General features: G+C 37.8%; 1 protein-coding gene across 9 annotated transcripts in view; it reads left to right on the top strand.

Moving 5' to 3' along the window:
• Positions 1-2,121: 2,121 nt before the first annotated feature.
• LOC108140784 (voltage-dependent T-type calcium channel subunit alpha-1G) overlaps positions 2,122-19,765 on the top strand; it is a 90,556-nt gene continuing 72,912 nt past the window's right edge. For 8 of the 9 annotated variants that reach the window (XM_041708040.1, XM_041708042.1, XM_041708038.1 and 5 more), the window contains exons 1-2: positions 2,122-2,315; positions 3,200-3,380. The gene's annotated coding sequence lies outside the window, so the exon portion shown is untranslated. The remainder of the gene's footprint in view (positions 2,316-3,199; positions 3,381-19,765) is intronic. The other variant, XM_041708032.1, reaches the window with a different exon arrangement.

The raw sequence follows: 19,765 nt of genomic DNA, 5'->3' as shown, positions 1-19,765 counted from the left end.
TGTTCTTTGCTTCCTTTTAATGTGGCGTACTTTGTTTGCTGTGCATGAAACCACATTTCACGTTGTCTATTTGGTTGCCTAATTTATGGAAATCGAGGCATCGGCAATGGAATGGTGTCAAGTTCATGTCATTAAGGTGTGATTAACAAAAATTAGTTGCTGCTTAACGGGACCAAAAGCAATCCACCTCGGAGAAACCCCTCCGAAAAACCACCAAAAAACCCCCCACCAAACCTCCACCCACCCCACCGAAAAACAAAAAAACAGACGTCTCAGCGAGAGCAACAGTGTGTTGGCTGGAAAAAGCAACAGCTAACGGAAAGACGACCACCACCCACTAACCCAACACCACCCACTTCCCACCGAAAACAACCCACAACCCACTGAATTTAGCAGGTGAAAAGCGAAGAGCGAAGCAACACATGAAGCTGCCTGCGCTGCCGACTTCGCTGTCGCCGTCTCTGCCAGCGGCGACGTCGAGAAACGAGGAGAGTCGAAAGTTTTCATTCATTTCAACTGTTGCTTTCCACTTGTTAGCACACGAGGCCGACTGGAAGAGAGGCCAAAGGGAAGTCGGGATGGAGAGTGCGACTGGAAGGCCAGTGCCCCAGCAGCGCCACACTCTCCGTGGAAAGTCTCCAAAGAGAACACCTGAGAACAGTAGGCCCACTTCACTACGCTTATCTAGTTCGTTAAAAGTTCTATTTTGTTTTTTAAATACTTGCTAATCTGAACACAACATTTTATTTGGGTTTTACTTAACACGAAGTACAAACCCTATTTCATCTTATATTAAATCTTGTTAACACTTTAATTGACTAGAACAAGTTCAAATGCAAAGCCTATTCATTGTTCAACTTAAAATTTAAACTAACAATTATTATTTCAATTTAATGCTCTGCACTTTAAATCACATTCTTTAAAATTACTTTGTAAAAACAATATTATAATAAACTTGGTAAGCAACAAAGTTAATGGAAAAACTTTTTTAAAGACATAAGAACGGGAACATTCGAACAAATACTTTTTGCGAGTTGCACTGGTGAAATTGCCCACTGTGTGGGGTGCGTGAGCGAGGACGTGTAGAGTTTTCGGGAGGCGGCGTGTGTAGACTGCGTTATATTTGCCTTGAATTATTCAGGCAGATATGTTTTATGGATCAGGGCGAAGGCGCTGCGCTTTTGGACGTCCGCGCTGGCGAAAATGCAATTAATGGAAAAGGCCAGTCAACTGGCGGCAATCCAAAAAAAAACCCTTAATGAGCAATCTTAGAAAAATTCAAGAAACAGCTCTTTAAAAAATATGCAGCTGAATAATCAGTATAAAATATATTTAATAACACTAAATCTTTGTTAGGTTTTAATCAACAATCTCATTATTGCTTTGAAATTGTATTAACAGTTGTTTTGAGCACAACATGAATTTGGAGAGCAAAGTGGATTAAAGAAAGAGCGTAAGAGAACATATTACGCAGCCTTTCAACGGAACTATTCCAATTAGTTTCCATGCGCACATCGCTTTTTTTGTGCCTTCCTTCTTTTAGTTCGTTTTAAAACTCGGGCGCGTGCGCATTAAAAACTAGATTTGAGGAGAGACCAGCGGAAAAAGGCTTTTATCTATTTATATTCGGGCCAACCAACTGCCATTGGACAATGGAATACAAAAAAAACACGGGTAATTATTTATTTTAAACTTTTAAACTTAAATGTAAGTTGCGAAAACGTATAGTTTACTTTAAAACTGTTAAATGGAAAATTGAGTTTGTTTGCTGATACTTTGTGTTACCATATCAAAAGTAAAATAATAATAGTTAGACAGAAACGTAAAAATTGTGCTTACGAACAGGAATTCCGTAGGCTTAACCTATGAAAATACTGAATGGAAAATTTAAATATTTTTGATAGATTTAAATATTTAAATGTTCGAAATGGTACTTGAGGAAATCTTTCCCTGAGTTTCCGAGTCCAGTCCGGTGTTTCCGTCGTGTCTGTTCGTGTTTGGCCGTGTTCGGTCGTGTTCGTGCACGTCGAAGTCAGCGTCGCTGTCGCCGCTCAGCCGACGGCGCTGTCGACGCGTTGCGTGCTTTGGCAAACGTAACGGCACATTCTGCGGAAGCTTTCGGCGCGTGCAACATCCAAACATCCAGTAGGCGTTCAGCCTCCGAGCGGATAACACTGCGTTGTTGTAGTTCTTGGAGTCCCAGCGATACGATTACACACCACCCACTAAAACACACACCCACTAAACAAAATACCAGAGGAGCAACCTTACTAAATACCGTTGGCATTCAAGTTTAAAAAAAAATAAACAAATTAGTGCGTGACAATAAACAGCAAAAATTGCAAATTTTTTTAAAACTTTTTTTAAGTTTGTTCCACGTTTAAAACAAAATATATTAAAGTGTCTGACAATAAAAAAACGAGAGAAATTTTTTTAAAATGTTCTAGAAAATTGTACTTGAACCATTGCGTAAATCTTAAAATGTTAATTATTTGTGTGACCCTCTATTTAAATACTTTTTGTTCTGTTTATTTAAGTGTCCTGGAACATCGTTTCTTTTTCTTTTTTAAGTATTCTTAACCAATTTCAAACTGCATTTAATGTTAAGTAAATTATTAACTGTGTGATCGTTTTAAATTTTTTTTCATTCACTTTTTAAATAAAACGTGTGGAGAATCGTTGTTTATTGAAATTAAACTTCTGTGTGCCTTTCGTGTTATTTTTACCTTAACCTTTAGTTCGAAAATAATTTAATCGAACAATGTAAAGTATCCTTGTTTGTTTTGCATTATTCGCATTACAGTTTTTATGATTTCTGCCCAATAAATAAATAACAAACATGAGTGATATCATGTTTTAACTTTCTTTTTTTTTATTGGAATTTCGTTAATTCTCGATTCGTGTTTTTTTTTTTGGAAAATAGTTTTTGTGTTCGTGTTTGGAATGTGTTTTTTTCGGTACAACGAGGTATTTTGGCATCGAACGCCGACGGGCGTTTTACAGCAACAACAATCAACAATCGTGAACTTCCTGGGCGCGCAACTTTTGTTTTGAAATTCTATATAGTTCTATATATATATATATATATATATATATATATATGCGATCTCTATCGCACACACACACACATGCTCCCTCACACCCCCATTAAAACCCAATGTTTGTTGTTTTTTTTCGGTTATTGTTGTGACTTTGGCAGAGACACCAGATAAAAGACAACATCAAGCTGAATACGGATTGAAAATTCGAAAAAAAACCTAAATTTAAATTGAAACAAAGCAAACGAAAAGTTTTTGAAAAGCGAAGCGGAAAAGGAGAAAATCCAAGGCAAACAACAAAAACAACAACAACGAAGTAAAAGGCCTTCAAAACGATAAAAGGTAAGTGAAATTGCAAATGGAACTTGATTGTAAAGAATACCGCGCATACGCAGCGTTTCAGGTGATTTTGAAACTAAAGTTTTGGCGAAAATATGTTTATTTAATTTCACTGGTTGTCTTTGCAAAGGGAAAGTGCTTGTAGACCTTTCTATAAAAACAGCTTGAGATTTTTTGTAAAAAATTACTCATGCGTAACAAATTGTTGGTTTTAAATTTAAGATATGGAGACTAAATACTTCTATTTTTTATAGGAACGTTTTATTCAATTTTATTTAAAATATGGATTTGTAGTTTATTTTATAGTTTATTAATTTTATAGTTTATGGTTTTGATTTGTTTTATAAAAAGAAAAGAAAAGTTGGTTTTGTCTTTGGCATTAAACATTACAAACACTTTAATAATTAATATAAAACGTTAACTTTTGTTGGACAAATAAACTTTTATCAAGTGCATAAATACCTTTTAATTGCCAATTACATTTTAAGCTGCTTGTGCTTTCGAAAAGCAAGTAAAAAATTATAATTTAATAGGAAATAAATACAGTTTCAATGAAAAAGACATTCGAAAGAGATAAAAATATAACAAGAAAAGAATAAATCCCTGAAGGGACTTAATGCTGAAATCTTTTAAACCGCAACCTTGGTTTTCACATTTTTTTAACGGCCCTTGAGTATTTTCCTTTTGCCTTTTGTTTGTCCGATGCTTTCTTAATGGTTTTCCTTGGGCTTTGTGTGCCATCATCGAACACACTGTTTACAATTCGATTTTGCATTCTTTTGCCATTCCCATTTCTCACTTACTTCTTTCCCAATTTTTTCGGAACTTGTCTTCCCATTAATTGTTCGTTGATGTTTGTTCTCTCATTCTCCAACTGGTTTTTCCCTTGGCCGCTTCCTGTGATTAAATGGAAATAGAGATTTTCTCGAGTAATGCGTTGTTTTTTTTTTCTTCCTTTTTTCTGTCTGTGTACTTTAAATTTTCATTCACTGCGTGGCGAATCAAAGTTGGCAACTGTGCGTATGATTAATATCTCAAAATATGCGCCAGATTGTTGAGCGAATTATCAAAAGAAAACGTTGTGCAGGGGAGAAAAGCGAAGGGGGCATACCTCATCCACTGGGCACAGGGGTTATTGGAAATGTTTTTTCCTTAATTATTGGCCAAACGGCATTAAATTTTCAAGTATTTACTAAAGCTTAACAAAACACAAACAGAGGCGAACACATTTTCCTCGATTTTCCTCGATTTTTCACTAAATAAATGTGTGTGTATCTTTGGCTTGTACATAAGATTATCGAGTACTGGAGGCATTTGGCAATCGGCAGCTGTTCGATCTGTATCTGTATCAATAAAATGCTGTCTCTCTCTTTCTTTCGATTTATTCTCTCTGTTTTTTCATTATTTACTTGTCCGGATTTCGCTAAATGAATTGATTATAAAGCCCATTTGGGGGTTGGCACATGACTACACACATATTTTTATGCACATATCTAAACAATTAGCAAACAGATTTTTTTTTACTTTATTCGGCGGAGCTTTTCTTGGTCCCTTTTTTTTGGTTTTTTTTTTGAGGTTTTTTTCCTTTTCTTTCAGTAAATTGAATTAACGCTAATTGTAATTGTGAATGTAAATGTAATGCGCGAACATCAAGCAAGATCTGAAAAACAAGCACATATGAACCTGGGCACACACATTAACACACATACATATGAGTATACAGAAAATCCGGACGGAATGAACATACGGACGGACAGCTAGACAGTTGGACGGACATGTAAACAGAGGCAAGCCAAAGGTAACAAATGGCTTTTCAAATAAATTAGCGGGCGGCAATTGTAAACAGAGACAGACGGAGAAAGAGCAGCATACATATAGAGAAAGAAAAGGAAAGAGAGATATACAGATAGAGTACAGGGAGAAAGAGAGGGCTTGAGAAGATTAGAAAAAGAGGGAAACACGCTGGACACGGCCAAATGGAGATGGAATTTGTGACCAGCGGGTTGCCCAATTAATTACTGCATTTCGCATGGCTAGAAACTGAATCGAAAATAGTTTTAATTGATATCATTCAAATATTGAATATTATTTTAAATTTGCATTTGCCATCGGTCTCTTTCATTAGTGGCGCATTATCATTCAAGTTAAGTAATTAATTTGGCATTTAATCGAAAAAGAGATTCAGCAACGATAAATACTGTTTACTATATACCTAAAATTCTTAATAGAATATTTATTGTTTTTCCACTGAAATGCTTATTTTTAGCAAATACGTTTTAAAGTGATATTTGTATTTAAAATCATAAATTGTTAATTGATTGAAGGAATTTGGCCTTAACATATTTATTTGTACTTAAAATTGAGCTATAAATCAGTAATTAAATGCTGGAATTTGGTAACGTATTTGTAATTATTTTATTTATAATTACTTGAATTGACATACTGGAGCAATTAAGCATACTTAATACATATACCTGGAGATTTATAATGAAGTTCTGCTTAGGATTTAATCAAGTTCTTTGAAAATTCATTTAATAAAGTCAAGAATTCGCTAAAGCATTTTAAATGCAAGCACAAAACAGTTTTAAACTTTAAAATGATAGCAAAAAGGCAGTTCTCATCGCGAAAGGGATATGGGTATCGAATATATGTGGGCAGTGGAGGGGGACTAATATTGCTTTGGCGACCCTCGTAAAAAGGGATTGTGGAAGGGGGATTGCCGATGGACGAGATTGTAGCAGCTTCAACCGGTTCTGAGCGGTTTTTGAAATTTTCTTTTTTGGAAACTATCCGCACCGCATGTAGTTCACCCAGGTATTTGCATTAAGCGTCCATCGACGGCGGGCAGCGTTCATTAATTATACAATTACAGCTTGCAGTGGGTATTTAGGGGGAGGGAGGGTTGGTTGAATGGGTGGGTGGTGCAATTTTGGGGTAGTCGATTTTTTTAAGGGAGGAAAGGGGGGTTTGGTTTTTCATAGACAGACCTTTTGCTGATGCACATTGCTTACGGGGGAGCACTCAGCTCATTCAACTGCAAAGCAATTCGTGGAAAACCCAACAGACTATGTCTGTGTCTGTGTCTGTGTGTGTGTGTGTGTGTATTGGTACTAGTGCATTAGTGTGTGTAAGGGCTCTTCTTCTTTTGTACTGTTTGCTGTTTGCTCAGCCCCGCGTTTGATATGCAAAATTCAGAATGTTTACCTTGAAATATGCCATGTCACTTTGCAAGCGATGCGAGTTGAATACTCGATGGAGCATAAGCCAGACAGAGAAGGAGCATCAGAGGGACAGAAAGAGAAAGAGAGACAGAGAGAGTGAGAGAGAGAGAGAGAAATATATAGAGTGAGAGAGAGAGGCAGTGACATTGCGAAATACTCGTGTACATTGTGCACATTATGCTCCATGACAGGTAAACTGCACAGGACTGCAAAAGGACCAACACTAAAAAAAACTCGAATTACATTTTAAATGCATCTATTCGTCATTGAACTAAATTTGCAATAATTTAAAGACATATTAAACAAATTTTTCTTCACAATTACAAAAATAATAAATCTATAATTCATTTTATAAAATTTGTGTATTGAGTTGAACTGTGGAACCTAAAATAAACAAAAATAAAGCTTGTGCACTTGGCAGTGAAATTACTTTTCTCTCAAATGGTTTAAATTATTGCTATAATTGGCGACGATGCTTTATTTCTTTCTCTGTAATGTGAAGTAAGCATGATAGGGAACGTTCATGAGCTTCAGTCGATTGAACAGCGGTTAATGAGAAAGAGAAAGGCGGGCCGGCAATCAGGAATTGTGAGGCGTGGCAGGTTGTAGGGCTTGCCCCAATGCCACATCGCCACTTTTGATGAGCTGCTCTACCCTGAAGTTTGCCTTACTGGGATGTTTGGAGGTCATGTCACTGGGAGTTGCTCACTCATTACCAGATATGGCCAGCAGTTTGTTACCCGGTTACCTGTTTTCTGTTTCCATTATTTTGTTTTCTGTTCTCTCCGCCATCTATTAACTGTCATTTAAGCACGCTTTAGCCAGATATCAGCTTTTGTGCTACTCATTTGCTATCGAAATTCCCCGGACTCTACTTGTAAACTATGGTTTTTACGAGCTCTGCGTTCGCATTCCATTGAGTGGATTCTTGGATGATGGTTTTAAGGTAGTCGTAAACTTCAAATTCTATATAATAAGTCATAAAACAAAGAGCTTGATAAGTTAGGGAAATATCAAGGTATGTTAAATTGACCGCCTTTTAAAAAAAATGTTCCTACAAAACTTAGCCTTTTGCATATTGTCTGCATATTGAATCTAAGTATTTTAAATACATTTTCGCATTGGTTCTATTTGTTAGTTGATAAGGAAACTTATTTTTGTTTGCCCATATATACATAGCTAATTCTGGCTGAGAACTCAATGTTGATTGGGTATACATGGACATAAACGCCTGCGACTCTTAGGGATTGCAACTATGGATATTTGCAAGTGCGGCAATCAAATACTCAGATGTCATACGTCCACTGGTATTCATCTTAGCCACACGCCATGCCCACATTCACCGCCCCCCGGCACTTAACCTTCGACCTGGCTGCAATCGCCGGACTGCAGGACGGCAGGCCAGACTCAGACAACATTCATTCGAAACGAACCTTCTCAATCCACATCCACCTGCCACTTCAGTACAGTTCAGTTCAGTTCAGTTCAACTCAACTCGGCTCAACTCCATTTCCGAACAACAACAACTTGTCTGGGACAAATTCAATATGGCAGCAGCATTTCCGGCTTCATGTTGCAACATGCAGCTGCTCTGCACTTTTGTCATTGCATTTTCCAGGACGACTCCCCCTTGGAAATTTCCTTGAAATTACTGCATGCAATTACATTTTCTGTTTATTTGCAGCTTCGTCTCAAACTTTTCGTTTATTTTCCTTGTCTGGAGAAACGTAATAGGCAAATGAGGCTGGAAAGTGGGTGCTGTAAAAAGAGGGTGGGAAAATACGGGCCAAAACGGGGCTGCGGAGGTGCGCGTTTTGTTAACCGCGAATACATTTTAATTAGCAGCTAAAATATTCAAACTGAAAATTGCCCTTTGCCTGGAGGGCAACAAAGCACACAGAACTCCCTATTCCGCCGCCTCTAAACACCCAAAACAAGCATACCTCAGGCCCCCCACCCCACCTCACCTTACCACCCACTTACCTGTGCTTGTGTTTGTTTTTGTGTGAGCACCCAGCCCCAAAAAGTTTGCCAGCCTCAGCAGCAACAGCTTTCATACACCTAGAAAAAACACAGGGGCTTGTAGCTACAAATTTACAATTTTATTCAAAAATGCAATTTAATGGCATATTTATAATGTCTATATATGTATATTGACCAATAATTGCCCAGAACTGATTTAAAACTGATTTGACTGATTCCTTTTTTCAAAAAACCTTTTTTTTACGTGTATTCCCCTTGAAAATGGCTATGAATTTAACAGTTCAGAGCGAGAGAGAAAGAGAGAAAGAAAGGCCGAGTTTTGGGCAACTTCTCTCTAAATACTTGTTAAAATATGTCAGCAAAAGTTGAAGGGACAGAACAGAAATTTTATATATATTCACTCGTGCATATATATGCAATAATAATTATCATAAACATCATTTTTAAAGACTGTCTGCAGCTTAAAGTTTATATTTTTTTTTTTTGGCCACTGGCAGCGAGGGAAATGAACAAAATGAAAAGAGATTGTGAAATTTTTAAGTCGTCGACTGCGGCTGCTCATGAATTTTAATTCGAAAGTCTTCAGATTGCGAAAACTTTGGACCTTTTACAGAAAGGTAATAAAAGTGGGAGGATCAAAAAAGCGTTCGAAACTCGGCAAATTCCGATGGCACAACTGCGGTGAAGTGGGCGCTGTCTTTCGGTGTCAAATATGCTAATTAATTTTATCTGCTGTGCAATGAATAAGTGACAACAATTACATGTAGCCCATTCATCCGCCTCAGCATATACAGCACATACAGCACATACACAGACGAACGAAAATGATATGGCAACAATGCCAGCGACAATCGACATTGAGCTCATAAAATATGATTAATTATACAGATGTGAGCAAAGAACACGTATAAATGAGATGACTGTAGGGCAGGGGTGACGGGAAAATGGGTAAAATGTTTTATGTGTGACTTAATCTGGCAAATCAAAAACGACGTTGCGTATACGTAATATTTTAAAAAGTTAAAGGGCTTAAGTAAAGAAGGGATTGTTGCAATACAAATAAATGCTATGCTGAAAATGTAATAAAATCATTGATAAGTGGCACCAGAAGCAATTCACATATTTATTGACTCTGTAATACGTATACGTTATATTCTAATTAGCTAAATGATTAAAAATTGCGTATACGAAGAAAACATCAAAAAATCTTCTCTATAACAATTTGAAAACTATTTAAAATCAACAACATGTAATAATTATTTAAACCTGTAACGCCTTTGTGAAACTTATTACTCGGTTAATATTCTTCCATTGACCGTGGAAAACGTTTGTAAAATGTATGTTGTTTTTTTTTTCATTTTTTGCAATGCTGAGATGGAATTTCCAAAAATTTGCTGCTTAACTTTGTGGTCGAAAAAACGGATTGCTCTTATGCCATGACATTAGCGCTGGTTAAAATTGCCAAAAACCAAAAAAGAAAAAAAAAAAATAAATGAAAAGGATAGCAGTAAAGTTTGCTACTGAAAAGGGTTTTTTTTAAGAGGACGGGCAGAAAGCAAAAGTTCCGACAACAAATAACCACAAGTGTATGCCACAGCTGGCCAAGCCGTTACTTCTTTTTTAGATTTTTTTTTTGGTTTTCCTTTCCAAGCCATAACGCACACCCTTTCCCCTCCATCCTGTTGATCGCCCCTTAGTCACCATTTTTTTGGAAGCTTTTTGTTGCTTCTGTTGGTTTTCTGTTTCTGCGGTAACAGTTGTCAAAATATGGTTAGGACATGAAGTGAATTGAATGCGAGCATATTTCATTCCCGTGGAATCCGGGGGAAAAGTGTGCAAATAAAAAAAAAACGTGTGTGTGGTGGACAAACGGGCGGAAAAGTCTAGAGTTTTCCTCACGAGGTTTTTTGCCTTATTGAATCAAACTTTCACTTGGCTGAAATTCTCTGTGTCTGCCATTTGGGAAGTTATTAAAGTGAAATTTTGTTGGGATTCAATAAACAAGAGTTTCCGTTTTGGGATATGAAATTTGGAAAGTTTAAGTTTCGAGTGAAATGAAATTCATACGTTCTAAAACAGCATAACTATGAAAATATGTCGAACAGATAAAGATAGATAAACGGTCACATATTCTTTAATTTTTGGTGGATTTAAGGGCCTCAATCCTCTTTGTTTGTAGTTCAGCTGATCCAGTAAACCAAATCTAAATCGTTTTACGAATCACACCAAAATAAAGAGAAAATTATTTTCATTGATTGGAATTGATGGGCAGCACGACGAGCTCTAGGATAGTTAAGGCGTATCCAAGGGAAATTTGCGACACACACTCAATCACAATCACAATCACAAACACCTTCACCCACTCACACACACACCAGTCCAATCACCCACATAAATACACACACACAGCAGTGCGATTCAATTTCCGTTGTCAGTTGCTGTCTTCATTTTGGCATTCGGTTTTGTTTTGACTGTGAAATCTTTTGTGGGCCAACTGTTGCCATGTGTATAGATTCTCACACTAAACACTCAGAAAAACTATGATTTTCAATGTTCAGGGTAAATTCATAAATTTATTTTTAAATTAAATGTGATATGACACAGATGCAAAAAGAAATAACTTTTTTACACATTATTAAAGAATAGATACATATTATTGGTGATTGATATTATTGACGTACCATGTAGATAACAATTTTATAGTATTTGACTTCAAATTATATTTTACTATTTTGTTTTTTTTTTTCATTTAAAATATTTGTCCAATTGTTACAAAGTAATAAGACATTTGGAAGTATAAAAATGTTAGTTAAAAATTGTGTTGTTTATTTACATGTAGATTTTACAAAAGCTGGTCCAAATGTGATTATAAGATTAGATTTTTTTCTGTGTATTTCGTGTGTGTGTGTGTGTATATGCAGTTCCCTTTATGCATGTGGTCCTTGGGCCACTTCGCAGCACCTCATCTTTCCATTCAGCATTCTCCTACCCACAATCACTTGCTATTTTCTTCAACGACGAACAATTCAATTTGCCGCCGAAGTCCTTTCGATAGATTTTCCCCCCGCAAACCCTTTTGTCGCACGTCGGCAAGGTGTCCTTTTTGGGTCCAAGTGCAGTTTTCCAATTCTGTTTAAGCCCTTCAAATCTCTGGCTTTGATTTGCCCTCGCTCGGCACTAAAATTATATTTCTGTTGTGTCTGGCATAGTTATATTTTCTACTCTTTCTCATTTTCATGCATTTTTTTCTTTTGCCATTGATTGCTGTAGTATTAGTTGTTGTTGTTTATTACCTGTGCATTTCCAAGTGTTTTGTTTATGGAGATTTTTTTTTTTGAGGGGGCTTCATTCTTATAATGCTGTAAATTATTCGCTGTCTGTCGATGGGCAAACTCATAAATAACAAATTTTAAGGCACGTGAGGCAAAGTGCGGAATCGAATGCTAGAAAATGGAGCTTGGGATTGCGGAAATAACGCACAAATGTCAAAGGAAATTTATTTTTCAATAGTTTGGTTTCTCTTTTATAAATTTGATTTGTGCTTTTCTTTACACTAATTGAGTAATAAGGAAATGTATTCCTATTCCGAAGATATATAAGAAAACCTTTAGATATAAGTTTTGAATAAATAGAGTATATTTTTAAAATTCAACGAATGCCCTTACACAATAATTTCCATTATGCGGGCCAATATTTTTCCAAATGCAATCAACATTGTTTTAACTTATTTTCCTATTCTTGCTGTTCCAAACGTATTAACGTCGATTTAATTATATTTATTCTTTTCATCTCTTGCGTGACCTGTTTTTCCCATTCCCCATTCCCCATTCCTTGCTGGCTTATAAATTTCCCCTTGTAATTTGGCCCTAAATGTCTGACTCGCTTTCAGCAATATTTACCCATCCCATTACGTTTCTCCTATTACCCGGGAGAATACAATTTCCAACGCAAACAGCAAATGCGAACAACAATTGTAATTGGGCATTAACATAAGCAGGCACCCGCAGAATGAGGACCTCAAACCACCCAAAAAACCCACATCCAGCCAGCAATTCCCAATGTTAAACATCAGCGATGAATCCTCCAGTGAAACGTGAACTTGTACTGGGAATCCAAACCCAAGCCCAAACCCAAACTCAAACTCAAACCATCCCATCCAGGGATCCGTATCAAAGCTCCCTCAGCTCCCATTTGAATGTTTCCATTAAAGGGCGTCAATTTATTGAATTTTAATTAATTTTATTGCCCGGCATTGTCGTAAAGCCCTTAATGATAGCATCGCTTGCCACCTCGACACAGTGGAGCCAGCGAAATGGAGGGTTTTATTTTATTACCCAGGTATTAGCCAAGCAATATACTCAAGGTTTAAGGTTCGAAGAGATTATTAAAAACAAAGAAACTGTAGATTGGCACTTCATTTAAGGCTTTCTGTAAACGTTTTTGTTTTTTTTTAATCAAAATTAATGTTTTTGCTAGGAAAATGAATTTTATATAGAATTTACTTGCTAAATAACTTGTTTAAAAATGGGTAACAGTAAGAACGTTCATACAAGTTTAAGGTACAGCGCTTAATATATTTTACTAAAACATATATATCAACGGTTTTGTAATCAAAAGCTTTATTAAAGATAATGGTCACACTTTACATTTTCTACATCTTGCAAGGTCACACTAAGCAGCTAATAACACGTTGATTTAAAAATCGAAAGCAAGCTTAAATCAGTTACTTTACGTTTTGGAAAGCCCATTTCATCTTCCTTAATAGCGAGACGATACTGTGTTTTAGTCGAATTTTATACAAATACTGAAATTATGGAAACTGCGTTTGACGGTCCAACATAAAAACAAATGTGCCAGGAGGGTCAGTGGGTGGGTCGTGGTGTTGGGCTGTTTTCTGACCCACCCTTTTAGGCAGATGTCAAGGCCAGAGCAATTGTAGACGCAGCTCATTATGCCAAGCAGATGCCACTTGGCATACATTTGGCATGGAGATGAATCTCTGACACTCTGCTGGCCCCAAAAACACTCGGGGTCAGGTGCAAGGTCCTTCCCCTGAAAGGGAAAGGGGTGGATAAATAGGTGGGTCAGTGGGTGGTGGTGAACTCAATTTGTTGGCTTTTGCGTGGCCAATTAACACGCAGCAATCAACAAACAAACGGCGAATAAAAGAAAACTTAATCTGTCCCAACAAAGTCAACCGTTATAAAAATGGCAGTTATAACCCAAAGGATCGGAGAAGTTGAGAAAAAAGCTATAACGTAGCATAAATAGCAACACGTCGCCGTTTTGCATGTCTAACGGTCATTCCAACGAGTCGCCGGCACTTCAATCACTTCATCATATTATGGCATCAAAGGCAATACACCCCCCTCCCAGCCCCGAAAAAGGGTCCTAGAATGGAGGCAAGAATACGCAAAATGGCAGCGGGAATGGTGGTGCCTCTGGGCATCCCAACGGCCAAGAAAAGAGCCCCCATGAATGGGCCCCTTTTATTGCATTGCCAACATGAAAATAACGAATAAAAATTGAGTGGATTGCCCAAGGACTTGGGAGGAGGAGGATGAGGAGGAGGAAGGCCCTGTGGCAGGGGGGTTAACGAGGTGAGGCAGTTGAAAGCGGGTTAAGAGACAAGGGCCTGGGATAAAGCCAAGGTGGTTGGGAAATGGCCACCACAAATCCACCGCCATCTAACTCCAGTAATTGAGGAGCCTACGGATAGCGGATTAGAGCAAAATCCTTAGGATGAGATGCAAACAGTTGGATTTAGATAGAGATGGATGGAAGGATGGATGAGTGGATGGATCTCACAGTAGGAGGTGAAAAATAAATACTAGCCAAGTGTTAAGGGTAATGCCCAAGGCAAATAGGTTGGGCATTATTTGGATGGGCTGAATAAAGAAGCTTAATGGGAGAAACTCAAAACAAAGAAGGAAAAGGCTATTAAATAAAAGAGAAAGATACATAAACCTTAAACTGGGAATTATCCTTTGTTTCTGCCGAAAAGGAACAGGAGCTGTCTGAAAAGGTTCTTTATTTGAGCTACAGTTTAATTGAAGGTTGAAAAATATTTAAATTTTTATTAAAAGCTAATGTAAAAGCTTTTGATTTCATTAATTAGTAAATTATCAAAAATTATTAAAATAAAAAAAAACATGTAGCAGTAAATTTCTTTTGTGATATGGCATGCAAAGTCAAGTTGGTTTTCCCTTTGACACACCTCAACTTAATATCTTTTCCATCAATCAATTTGTTTCGTCCCGGAGTCTTTTTATCAGTTTATTTTCCACAAATTATATGCAGTTCATTGCATCATTGCCATCCCATGTCCCTTTGAATTGAGACCCAGTTTCTGTTTTTCTTTTTTTTTAGTGCCAAGTCCCTGGGAAAATTGCATTTGTCGTCGGCCATTGCAAACAGTTTCATCCCGCCTTTCGTTTTGGCTGTGTCGTGCGTCCAAGAATGCCATGGACTTCCGGCATTTGGCACTCGTTTCTAGACTTGCATCAACTTCCGCTCCATTCCGTTCCGTTCCGGACACGTCCCACCACCCACATTCTACTTTCTACCCCCCTTTTAGGGCACTTTTATTCCACCTCTCACTTCGCAGTGGACATGCCGGCAATTTACGCGAATTTCCGCTTGACGGAAATGCACAAAGTGAAAGCAGTCAAGGCAGGCGAAAGGAAAAAGCAAAACAACGACAACTTGAGCCTGTCATCACATGGGCAACAGTTGTTTGCCGTTTCTCCCCTTTCACCTTTCACCTTTCTCCTGGCCAGCTTGCCAATCGGTTTATTCTATTAGTTTCACTCGGGCAATCGGGGCCATATCGATAAGGTAAATTGAGTCTGTCGCTGCACTCTCTCAATGGGAATGACTGAACAGTCGTGATGTAGTGGAAATCCTTGAGGGATTGCAGCCGAAAATAGAATCGAAATAGTTCAATTTGCAGTAAATCGGAAAACATACATCTCTCTGGCTTTGGTGTTGATTAGTTTATTGGCGAATGCTAGTGGATTTGTTCTAGTTTGCGTTTTAGCATAAGAAATCCCCCTGGTAATCTTAAAACTTTTATTAAAATACAAAGTTTTTAAATGTTAGTTAATTGTTTAAACACATAATCCACAAATCCATAATAAAACATATTATGCAAAGGAAGTCAACAAAAATGGAATCAAAATCCAATAAATGATAAGAATTACAAAATATAGTTATCTAGCATATAGCTGTTTTAATAGCCATGAATTAATTTAATGTTCTTAAATACAGATTTAATCTTTATTCATAATCCTGAGGTCAAAGTCGATTCTAGTTTCGCAAGACTCAAAGAGGGCTTAATACCTTTGATAACTTTTCCGACTGATGGACTTATCGCCCATCAACAGAGGCGAATCAAAACTCCAATTGAATGGAGAATCATGCATAAGAGGCAATCAATTATTTGCACATTATGCCATAAGTACATGTACGTATGTACATGTATGCCGTTGGTGGTAAACGCCTTTTGTGTGTCGAGTTGACCGCTTATTAGCGTTCAGCTAAGAAGTATGCTACGCAAATTGGCCAAGTGGCGCCGCACGTGAGGTCAAAGCCAGGTGAATTGGATGGTGGATGGTCAAAATAGCCCGAAAAGTCGAGTGGGGTTGTTCAAATTGTTCGCGGCTAATGAGAGAGTGTTGCAAACCTACTCCAAAGAACCCGTAAAAATAAAGCCACTGAAGGGAAACAAAACTATCCAAAAGTAATCCGCTGAAGTAGTTTCTCCGTTTCCGCCCTTTTCCCCCCTTCTTCCCCCCCACCCACAAAAAGGGGAGGTTGAAAAAGGGAAAGAACTGCCAAGATTAGTTTCACAGCTTACAGCAATTTGTTGTGAGTACAACAGCAGCAACAAAAAGTTGCTCATATTGCGCTAAGAAGAGTACACAGAAAAAAATTATATAAAAATGTATTCTTTCTACAAAAGAAATCTGGAAGTAGAACAATCCAATCTAAAATGTAAAAATCCAATTTTTAATACCCAATAATCGAAAATTAAACAACAAACAATTTTAGATATACCACTAAAAAATCCATCAGAGTAATAGAAAAAAAGAATACAAAAAAATATATACCTGTAGTTTTTTCCTTAAAAGTTTAACTTATAAATATATTTTACAGTTGCCACAAATAAAAACCTAAATAAAGTATTAAGCACCTTGAGTTGTAATCAAAATTCCATTGTTTCTGTCTCCTTGAAATTGGGGATGTCGAGTGCAAGTATTACTATCATACTAAGAATTTGTGGTTTTCATTACAAAATACTTGCATTTTTTTCAAGCACACATAATTTTTTTCTCAAGCAAGCAGAAGAGTAGAACCGAAGCTAAAGCCGAAAGCCAAAAGCAGCAAACGTCGTCGTCAACATTTGGCTTAGCTGAGTTTCTGTCGCAGCGGGGGGCGTGGCAGGAAGGTGGAGAGGGGAGAGGGGAAAGGGGGCCTGAGAACTACTGTAACAGTAATACTTTAAGCCTTTACGCAGACTACAACCAGCAGGAGAGTTTCGTTCTGGGTAACGCGACCACAGTGGCAACCGCAAAATGCAATGATCACCCCGGCACAGTGGTTCAAAGTTCATTACTAAGTGAAGTGTACTAAGTTAAATCTTAACCTAAAATAAATATGGGAAACGGTTCTTAGTTATTTTTCTATTTTGTATATAATTGATATTGATTTTTAAATGCAAGTTTGTTCATATTGTTTCAACTTTAAACGTTGGGAACAAATTAAGTTAAATCTTTAAATAGTTTTTCCTGGTATTTTGCTTATTTCATTCACTGTGCCATATGGACTAGTGCTGTTTTCAGTTGCTGCTGTTCTATTTTTATGCGACGTTGGCTAAACACTAAAAGTAGGCAAACAAACAGTGAGCCAGGGGCGGCCAACAAGGGGGTCCATGAAATCACCGAGGGGGGATTAAGGGGGTTAGAAGGCAAGGGAGCAACCGCAACAAAAACAGAAGCAACAAGGACATGGCATAAAAAGGATTTACCAAACTGAAACCGAAACTGAAACTCAACTGTGCGGCGTCTTAGCAACTTTGTTGCGCGTGCGACGGGCAGAAAATTCTGGCATACATCTGTTCGGATATGCTGCTACATGTGTTTGTTTCAAAGAGGGGTGGTTGATGGAGGGATAAATGGAGATTGCGGGAAGGGGGGGATAAAAAGAAGAAAGCACCTGCTGCCCGAGAACGTTCCCCAGTTTTCCCGTTTCGTTTTGGCCACTTGCCGTGTGCACTAATCACATTTGGGGGCCATTCGCACAATTCCGACTTCGGACTCGGTCTCGCTGTCTGCCTCTTGTTTTTCCACTCCATAGTCCACTTTCTTTTTGTCTCCCCACACTTGGAAAAATATTATCTTAAATACCAGATTAAATAAAGATTTGATTTTAATATCACCGTTTCATTTTCATGCAGGCTACAAATATTAATAGTTTCATTATTCTTAAGAGAATAAACTTGAATCTTATGTTTTTGACTTATGGATGCTTTGTAAGAAAAAGAATTTCACACCGATCTAATAGCTTTACCAGTGATTCAATAATATATATATATATTGATTGAAAAGGACTTAGAAAATAAGTTAGAAACTCATGTTCCTCACAACGCAAATAAATCACGATCATGATAACAACTTGCTTATAAAACTACAATTAGTAATAATTTGTCTTTAAGATATATGATTAGTTTTTGAATAAATGTAATATAAGTAAACGGCAAAGTTAGTTTTTCGCTCAGTGCTGGCCGACCCGCATAGTTTCAGCAACTTGTTAGACATGCGCTTCCGCTTACGTTGTTTCCGCTTCCGTTTCCCGCTGCCTGCCGCAGTTGCCACTTCATTTTTTCCTGCCCAGTTCTTGTTGCTTCTCCGCCAGCGACTCCTACTCCTACTCCTCCTTCTCCCTTTACTGGGCAGGATTTATGCGTGTCAGATTTTCATGGACACGCTGGCTAAAGAAAAAGGGGTGGGGAGGTGGGACGTGGGGGGCGGGTTGGTGAAAAAAGGGGCATCCCAGCAGCCACATGTGCGCCATAATTCAAACTTAACGGTGCTGCCAGAGTCGAGTGACTTGCAGCACCTGTGCTCGCAGATCGGTTGGGGATTAGAGCCCGGCCAGAAGATGATTCCGGGCCAAATATGTTGCCACGATTTATTCTTTTCCCTTGGCCAGCGGTGCGGCAATGGGCATAATTTGCTTAAATATTCATCTCTTGGGAGGACTTCAACGGCGTTCGGAGATTAAATTTACTTACGCTAATCATAATGCACTGCTTGCACATTGGGGAACTGCTTACGGCAAGCAGTTTTCGGTGCTTGACCGACATATACATTGTATTTAAGAAAAACAAGTGGCCAAGAAATTGGTAAAATATTTAATACAAATTATTATAGTTTTGGGAAAAATAGTAGTCATGAAGGTCACCTGCCAGCAAAACATAATAACAATGGTTAAGGGTCACCCCACTGTTAGATAATTACAATACAAACATTTAAAGTTATACCATTTTCGATTTTCAACTGGTTAAGTCATGGTCGCACAAGTGCAGATTTTGGGTAACCATTTTTCTGAAATTTCACGTGGCTTATAAAAATGTTTTTCTTTTTTTTCGCTTAAGTAGGTATTAATTAAATATAACAAAAAGAATTTCGCAACGTTTTAAGCTTATTAGTCGTTTCGCCCCTGCGATTTTTCACATACTTTTGGACGCCACTTGAAAGGGGTTTATGTTTGCGTTATTATGAGTTTGCATACCCAAAATTCTTGGGAAGCGGAAAAGAATGTCTGTGTGTTTAAGAAAATTGTGAAATAAAATCCAGTTTGAATTCCGCTTGGTAAGCGCTGCAAAGCGCGCAACTTTTGTCCGTGCTACCGAATTAAACCCGACCGTTAAAAATTAAATAGCAAGAAGAAAGAAAAAATTAAATGCAAGGCGACTTACGGCGACAATTAAAATCAAAAAAGGAAAACAACAAAAATCTTTTGATTAAGTGCTGTCTGTCGCCGTCATGGGGCGCTGCAGAGGCGGGGCGGGAAGAGGGCGTGGCGGGCGTTCTCTATGGGCGTGGCCAGACAAAGGGCGACGGCAATTAATTTATGAGGCCCACTCAACGCATACAAACACCCAGGCATATTAATTAATTA

The sequence above is a fragment of the Drosophila elegans genome, unplaced genomic scaffold (assembly GCF_018152505.1).
Source record: "Drosophila elegans isolate 14027-0461.03 unplaced genomic scaffold, ASM1815250v1 contig_149, whole genome shotgun sequence".
Lineage (NCBI taxonomy): Eukaryota > Metazoa > Arthropoda > Insecta > Diptera > Drosophilidae > Drosophila > Drosophila elegans.
Note: the sequence above shows the minus strand (reverse complement) of the source record. Positions and strands in the feature narration are given on the sequence as shown.